This window comes from Leiobunum rupestre, chromosome 4 (assembly GCF_980474605.1).
Source record: "Leiobunum rupestre chromosome 4, qqLeiRupe1.1.hap1, whole genome shotgun sequence".
In the NCBI taxonomy this organism is placed as follows: Eukaryota; Metazoa; Arthropoda; class Arachnida; order Opiliones; family Sclerosomatidae; genus Leiobunum; species Leiobunum rupestre.
Genome location: NC_143387.1, coordinates 60,881,271 through 60,888,405, shown reverse-complemented (window position 1 = coordinate 60,888,405; position 7,135 = coordinate 60,881,271).

The following is a 7,135-nucleotide window of genomic DNA, read 5'->3' as shown; positions in this document are numbered from 1 at the left end:
GGATCGTAGCAGGAAAGGCCAAAGCCAGGGAATACTTCTATTGGCCTACCATGAACCAGGACGTTGAGGATTCCGTCAGTCAATGCCAAATCTGTCAAGCGTATCAGAACAGTAATCAGCATGAGCCCCTATTGAGTCGTGAGCTGCCCAGTCGACCTTGGGAGAAAGTTGGTTGCGATTTCTTTGAGATCAGAGGGAGACACTATCTACTCGTCGTTGATTATTTTTCGAAATTTGTTGAGGTCCAGCTTCTGCACAGCACCACCGCTCCAGCAGTAATTATGGCCATGAAGACCATCTACGCACGATTTGGTATACCCGAAGAAGTCGTCAGCGATGGCGGTCCACCTTATGACTCTGTGGCTATGAAGGAATTTCACGCTCAATGGGGTATTCATCACAACATCACGTCTCCGTATTATCCCCGTTCCAATGGGCAAGTAGAGCGGTCCGTTCAAACGCTTAAGAAGAGTCTACTTAAAGCCGTAGAGGATGGTAAAGATTTGCACCTTGTGCTTCTAGATTACAGGATTACACCGACGCATGGCCTGGCCTCACCTGCCGAACTGTTAATGGGACGAAGACTCCGGTCTCTGTTGCCGTCACTTCCCGGAAAGTTGACTCCACATTACGATGTCACAGAAGCAACCAAGGAACTGGAAACCCGTCAGCTTAATCAGAGAACTCAGGGTGATCAGAAGTCCAAGCCGCTGAGTCAGCTCAACGAAGGCGACCGAGTATGGTTTCGAAAACGTCTAAATGAAGGTTGGAAGCAAGGAATCATCATCCGGGTTGGTCCGCAAAAGCGATCGTACGGAATACAGTCTACCGAAGGAACAATTTACACCCGGAATCGCTTTTACGTCCGCCCTGATCGTTCTGCTGTTGAAAACTACCATTCGGTTGATCGTACTACTGGTTCAGTCACCGGTCCAGAATCACCAACCGGTCTTGCGAAAGCTTCAAAGACACCTCCAGCACACGTTTCTGAACCAATCCACCACGCAGCTCCAGTTCCTGAGTTACGGCGCTCTCAACGTCTCCGTAAATCACCGGTTTGGGCTAAAGATTATGTCCGCTAAGTATTTACCGGAATATCCTCGTTTTACGAAAATTTAATAAAAAAAATCACACTCACAAAAGGGCGTGTTATGTTTTGTTTTGCTAATCTAGTTTTTTATATATGCTTTGTTTTAACAAAACCTAAAAGAGGTCTATTTTATTTGTATATAAACTCATTCGTTTGGTTCTAATAAAAGACATTCAAGTTGCATCTAAACCTTGTTGTTACTCTCTCTCCTTCTTATATTGTGGTACACTAAGCCAGGACATAACAGTTACTATATGCGATTGTTAGTATAGTATAAGTTTGTAATAAATAAAAACTTCATTACATTTGCATATATATATAGGTTTAAAATATTTTTATTTTTACAAAATTTACATGAGACGCTGATGTAAATTTTGTAAAAAGAAAAATATCAGACATTGTTAAAATTTATCTATTTCATTAAATTTATAAATTATTTTGATAAATATTTCATATTTTATTAATTTTTATTAAATTTGATCAAAATTAAGCAATATTTCACATTAGAATCAAATTTGGTCAAATTTATCTTGTTCTAGTAATTTGATAAATAGACCAATTGATTTGCCATCAAATTTGAGTTTTTTATCCATACAAGTGATTTCCATTAGTTTTACATGACAAGAGATAAGTGAGTGCGTCTACCGATAAGGGGCACCTGCGGGCGGGGGAAACGGGCCCCTATAGGGGCCCCCTTTTGCGGCAATATTCGGCGGGGTCAAAAGGTTAGCTGATTTACGAGGTCAATAGGTTATCTGCCCCTATGGACACGATGCAAACAATAAATAGGTGTGAAACGGACCCCCCTATAGGGCCCCCATTTTGCGTACATTTTCGGCGGGGTCAAAAGGTTAGGTCAATAGGTTAGATGATTTACGATAGGTTATCTGCCCCTATTCCGCAGGTGGTGTGGACTGACACGATGTTATGCAAACAGCCGGCCCGTCATAGTTAATAGCTGGAGGCACCCCATTTTAGGTCAAAAGGTTAGCTGATTTACGATGTTATAACCCATAAAACCCAAGGTGTTAACCCATTTTAGGTCAATAGGTTATCTGCCCCTATGGCGGTGACACGATGTTATGCAAACAGCCTACCCGTCATAGTGAATGTCGAGTTGGTTGGTTTTCGCCGACAAACACTTTCGGGCCCCCTAAGGGTAGCGTAAAATAGCGGGCGGTCATCGGTAAAAGTGTTTTGGGAAAAAAAGAGAAGAGTGTATACAAATTATAAGGTTTTATTAAGATATTTTTCGAGTACAGGCTGTATAATACGATTTACATTGAAAATACGTCTTTGGAAATGTATTTTATTTATATCATGGTAATTACGTCGATCTTCGTAGGGTATATACCAAAGTTCACTCAAAGGGTTGAAACGAACCATCTGAAATTAGCGTTTTTACGAGCATTTTCATTAAATGTTCTACCTCGAGGCGTTTGATGGTAAGAGTTACGTTGTCGCCGGGTCCCTCGGGGGTGGTTGTAGGTCCGCCGGAGATGTATTTTTCGGATGGCGGGATATCTTGGCCCTCCAAAGCGGCGGGTGACGGACAGTTGGGATAAAATTTGTCGTGTTCCGTTTGGGGTACGTCGCCGGTTTCCCAACTGCCTAACTGTCCGTGGCAGAGGTAGCATTCGACTATGCCGTCCGAGTCTACGGCGAAAAGTCCTGCGTGGGCCAAGTCTTCCTTGTTCACGTGTACGTTGTCCCATTGCTTGAACGTTTCTAGCCGACCGGTTACGGTGGTGAGATCCTCGTGACTAGCCATCCCGATTCTCTATGAGCTACGGAATAATATTTCTGGGTCTAAACCCCAAAATGACGTAATCTATAAAAATGACATAATTTAAAAATGACTCACTAAAGATGACGTAATCTACACCATGAAACGTAAAGATTACGTAGATGCGTTGTGGTTTTCATAAGCCAGCCGCTATGGGAAAGAGGAAGATGTCTCCGCTTAGGCTACCAAAGAAATGCGGGATATGCTCGGAAATATACCGGTCCGTGAGAGGTTTCAAACAACATTTAATGACACATTTATCGTGTAATACAATGAAAGAAGATTCGGATCTGGCGTGTGATTGTGATGCGAGTGAATCGCTCCATTACACGGAGGCCGAGGAAATGTCAGATGATAAAATTATCGATTATCTTAACGAACTTATTGTGGCATGTAAAAAGCGCGGTGCCACAATGGAATCAACCGAACCAACTACATCTAACCTGCCAGCCGAATTAAAAATGCCGACTGAAAAGGAAATGGCTGCTCTGATTTATTTTCAAGAATATTGTAAAACTAATCAAATTCATAATATTAAAACCGCTGTAAAGAAAATGTGAATAAACGTTTTTATATTGAATACATTGTTATTTTTAAAGGTGACCGTATAAAGTAAATTTTACATTGATAAATTGACACTTAATATTTTTAAAATACGTTTATAATATTTTTCTACCGTGGGCGAATGAATGGACACAATGAACTATTAATTACGTAATCTAAAAAAAAATGACGCGAGCAATGAGAAATAACGAGTCGGATTTATAAGATAATAAAAAATATTTATTTTATAAGATGATATATTACAAAAATTATTTTTCTTTTACGAGTCAAAAAAATATTATAGTGTGATACAAAAAAAAAATTAAAATGGACATCGTAATTGACTGTCTATTTCAGCGCGGTTCTGGGTAATCCAGTCGGCGAAAAGTAGACTTCGTTCCAAAGAACACGGTTGTCGGGTGTTTAGAGTTTGATGTCGGAATAGACATTTTACTGGCGGGGGCGTATCAAAAGTCGCAGCTCGGGGACAGTCAAAAGTTTCCAAATCGTATATGGCGGTCTCAGTATAATCGGCTAAAAATTTACACTTTACGTCTCCTTTTGTAAAAATCATATCCGCACTCGATACCGCTGATATAAGGCAGGCGGGTAGTTTATAATAGGGGAGATACCCCGCGGTCCAGCAAATACCGTGAAGGTTCCTAGACACCCAGCCGTTTTGTCTTTTAATGGCGTTCGGAAGTTGTTGTACTGGATAGGGTTGTTCGAAAGTCCAAGCTTGAACGGCGGGAGGGGTCGATACTGTTGATATAGCTAGTTCCTTCACGACAATGTCGGGGGGCTCTCCGCCGGAGCGCGAGGCGGATTTTCCTAGTAGAAAGTCAAATTCGACAACGGCCATTCTCGCCATGCCACCGACACGATACTGAGGGTTTAGTTATGAATAAAACGGGGTATAGTCGCGCGACGGGAATTTATACTCCGTTTATGATGACGTAACAGGTTGTTAAATTTTCTAGTGGCCATTATATCATTGTTGACGTCTCTTCGTGAAAAACTCTTAAAGAAGCTTTGGTGACTTCTACGTTTTGATCGGTGACGTATATAAATCACGCAATAATGTCCGCAAATGACGCTCGTTGTCGATTGAAGTCGCCGCTTGGTGGGCGTGATTTTTCTCGAATTTTGTTTTAAAAAAAGTTTAATGGCTGGCAAAATGGGCCGTAGCGCCAAAGAGTCAAAATACCAAGCCCGTTTTAATTTATCAAGGTAAATCGCGACCCAATGGCTGCCAGGTTCATCGTGGGGGTCCAGATTTACAACCAGTGACGCTGGAAAACTATTAATCTTATCGGGTAGACAATCGGAAGCGAATACGCCCATAAAATTGCGCGTACGTCTCAAAATGTTTAAAATCTCGGATCCGCGCATAATTACACGTTTTCAATAGAAACGTTACGATCTTTGTCTACGCTAAAGCTGGCTTGAAATTCGGCGAAAACTACGCAGCTTAACGTTTGCGGGACTGGTTTAGCGAACGAAAGCTCCAAACGCATCTGTCCCTGTCTGGAGGGGTTCCAATAATGACTCTCACCCGCGCTATGGTCGTTTGAAATGTCGAAGACGTAAAAAGCGTAGCCCCCGGCATAATCTCCCCGGGAAATATCGATCCCGGTGTTTCTATAATGAATTCCGCTACCCGTGAATAAAGTATGATAGGCTTGAATATATTGTCCCGCGTCGTAGTTTGGCGTAATAGGTTTCGAATCCACACCGTCAGAATCCACGTAAAGAGCTAAACTCGATAAATCTTGATGTTCGAAAGCGTACGGGTTTTTTGCCAGGGTTCCATTGTAGGCTTCGTGATCCACCAGCGCGACAATCAAGCGAACCGGGAGGGTACCCAAATATACGTTGGGAATAACGGTGTTTCGGATATTCGAGTTGATGGTGAATATTTTAGTTTCGGTGCGAGTAAAAGCGTACTTTGCTGCTGCTCGTGACAAGACGTTTTCGTGAGCGATAAGTATTTTGGGTGCAATTTGTACACGACGTACCAACAAGCTCGCGTCCGTAATGATAATTTTATAGTCAACCCCGGGCTTCGGCGTACCCATTAACGCAAAACTCGCTTTACTTCGCGATAGTTTAATACGTAAATCTACGCCATTAATTAAATATTTTTCGACATTGAGCGCGTCAAGAAACAGCGGACCAATTAAATCTATTTCTTTCGACTGATCCGTGAATCCTTTCCGCTGTTTAAAACCCTCGTTGGCAGTGACCGAATTCATTTCGCCGGGGGTATCCTTGTACCACAGCGCGCCTGTTAAATGGGACGCTTTGGCACCCTTGTCAAAATTTAACAAAGTTTCAATGTACGCCCGATAAGCGTACGAACAAGCTGACGGAGACAGTAAGGTTCCGTTAAGGTAAACTTCCGCGTGATTAAATAGCGTGTGCAAAAAATTGTTACACCCCCCTACAACATCCGACGGTAATAAACATTTGCCCGCGTCATCGGCGACGATTTTAGCTTTAACAAGTAGGTACGTAAGCGGTAAATCAATGTACTCGTGCCCGCTTCCAGGAATATTAAACTCGACGGTATCGCCTCGCAGCGACGAGATGGGTTTGAAGGTTGTCCATTTTCCTCCCTCAATTGACGTTTGGATAGGCGCGGTTTGAAAAATATCAAGTTCACTTTTTAACGCTTCGCAATGACCCATAATTTTAGGAGAAAATATCAACGACCTTTCTAGCTCGTTTCCTGCCTACTAATGATTTTTTTCCACCGCGTTTTGGTCTTTTCTTAATTGTTTTAGTTTTGCGTTTACGTTTCCCAGTCCCGTATTGTTGTTTGAGATCATCGTACTTTTCTGTAAGCCTCCGTTTGGTAGCTTCACGTATGGATGACCCCGTCGAGACATCAGCCAAAACTTGTTTTCCCGTGGAGAGGGCTTGGCCCCCCAAAAATTTCGCCCCCCGTAAAAGAAACGGTTTCGCTAGCTTGTACAAGCCGGAGAAGAAACTCCCAAACCCGCTTCCGAATTGCCCGTGCCCCCGCTGATAAGGCGATCCCACGTATACGTCGGGAATAGCGCCACCCGCCTGAGTGGCATAATATTGAGCGTACGGGCACGCTACGCAGCGTCTTTTTTCAAGAACGTGTCTTAAGGGCATCTTGGACGCAAATGAAGTTTTACTGTTAGATTGCCAAACTCAAAAGGAGCTGGTTTCCCATAAACATCGCGTAGATCTATTTGGATAGTATCAAAGTATTTCTTCTCAATGGGCACGTAATGCGGCGAAATGTATGTTTTCTCGATATGAGTACCAAATCGGGCTGATTCGTCAACCGCTATTATTCTTAACAATTTGACGAGCGACGAGCCCACCACTTGATCAGCGACGATATCGGAATAAACGAAGATTTGGGGCGGAATGTGGAAATTTAAGCGAGCCGGGTTCTCGCTTCTGCCCGCGATAGTTTTAGTTCTTTCAAATCCTAGCGTGTTGCTCAGTCCGTCACTCATAAATACGCCATAGGGGGTAATATTTTTTCCAACCAGCGCCACGTGTCCGTTCAGCGGATCGTGGGTAAGACACACATTAGCGGCGGTGCATAGCGCGGTGTCGTTTACTACTTTAAGTAAATGGTCTATACTCAAGTAATGCCCCGGAGGGATTTCTCGCATCGTCCCGACCATTTTAGGGTCAGCCTGTCCCCCATGTTGGGCGGGATTAACGCGGAA